Genomic DNA, 1,033 nt, shown 5'->3' on the forward strand with positions numbered 1-1,033 from the left:
CCATGAATATGCGGGAACAGTTTTAAAGAGTTCCATATAACCATTTAATTAAAAATCTAAATATCTGTAACATTCCATTACCCGAAAGTGAAGCATACGACATATATGATGAATTCTTTCGATGTATATTCGTAATTATAAGGGTTTCACTGTAGTAAATTCCACTCTAACATACAGAGCGTCCCATATCATGTTCTAGAATATCTCCAAGCTAATTAACGCCAAAATAAACCCGGAATACTCGAAAAACTTGTCATTTTCCACAAGAAAATTCTTACATTAGCCTTATTTCATTTTTCAAAATGATTTTTCTAATTTTATTCTCTGATTAGTCCCGAAAATCGTAATTTATACCCATTAACGGTCTAATGATGTGGGACTCGTGGGACACCCTGTATATTCTATTCTGTTGGGCTATATATCAGGGGGGGGTTCAATAATATATATACCCCTCGGCCCTCCCACAATTGCATCTCTGAATTTTTATTCACATATCTGTCCTGAAGTGATTATTTCAGGGAAGGGAGAGAACCCGTCCCCCGCCCCCTCCCCCCAAGTTTAGCCTTTTGTTATCGCTAATAATAAGTTGTTTTTGATGCTTGCTAATGATGTCTGTCTGTCAATATATCTATCTTTATATAAACAGCTGATGCAGGTACACAGTAACCTCTCCCTAGTCAACAGTACATATTTATATTTTGTTATAAACAGTCATCGCGTTGTTTTTATCGTAAGAGGTCAAACATGCCTTGTTATCACAACTAGTGGGTGAAGTGGGCACTCCCTGGGCAGTTGAACGTTTTATTGTCCAAAAAATATTTATGTTTTTTAATGTTTGATAGTAAAGATTATGTATATGTAGGTATATTCCTAGTATACGATTTTTGGACCCCCCCCCCCCCCCCCCCTCCTATCAATTTTGTACATGGGTCTGACAAGAAGTTTCATAACTTAACCTAACCCGTGGCCGCAGCGCTCGGCCCCCTAGCCCATCCTAGCCGCAGCGCTCGGCCCAGAAATATCGATGTGAAAC

The sequence above is a fragment of the Eurytemora carolleeae genome, unplaced genomic scaffold, assembly GCF_000591075.1.
Source record: "Eurytemora carolleeae unplaced genomic scaffold, Eaff_2.0 scaffold333, whole genome shotgun sequence".
Classification (NCBI taxonomy): Eukaryota; Metazoa; Arthropoda; class Copepoda; order Calanoida; family Temoridae; genus Eurytemora; species Eurytemora carolleeae.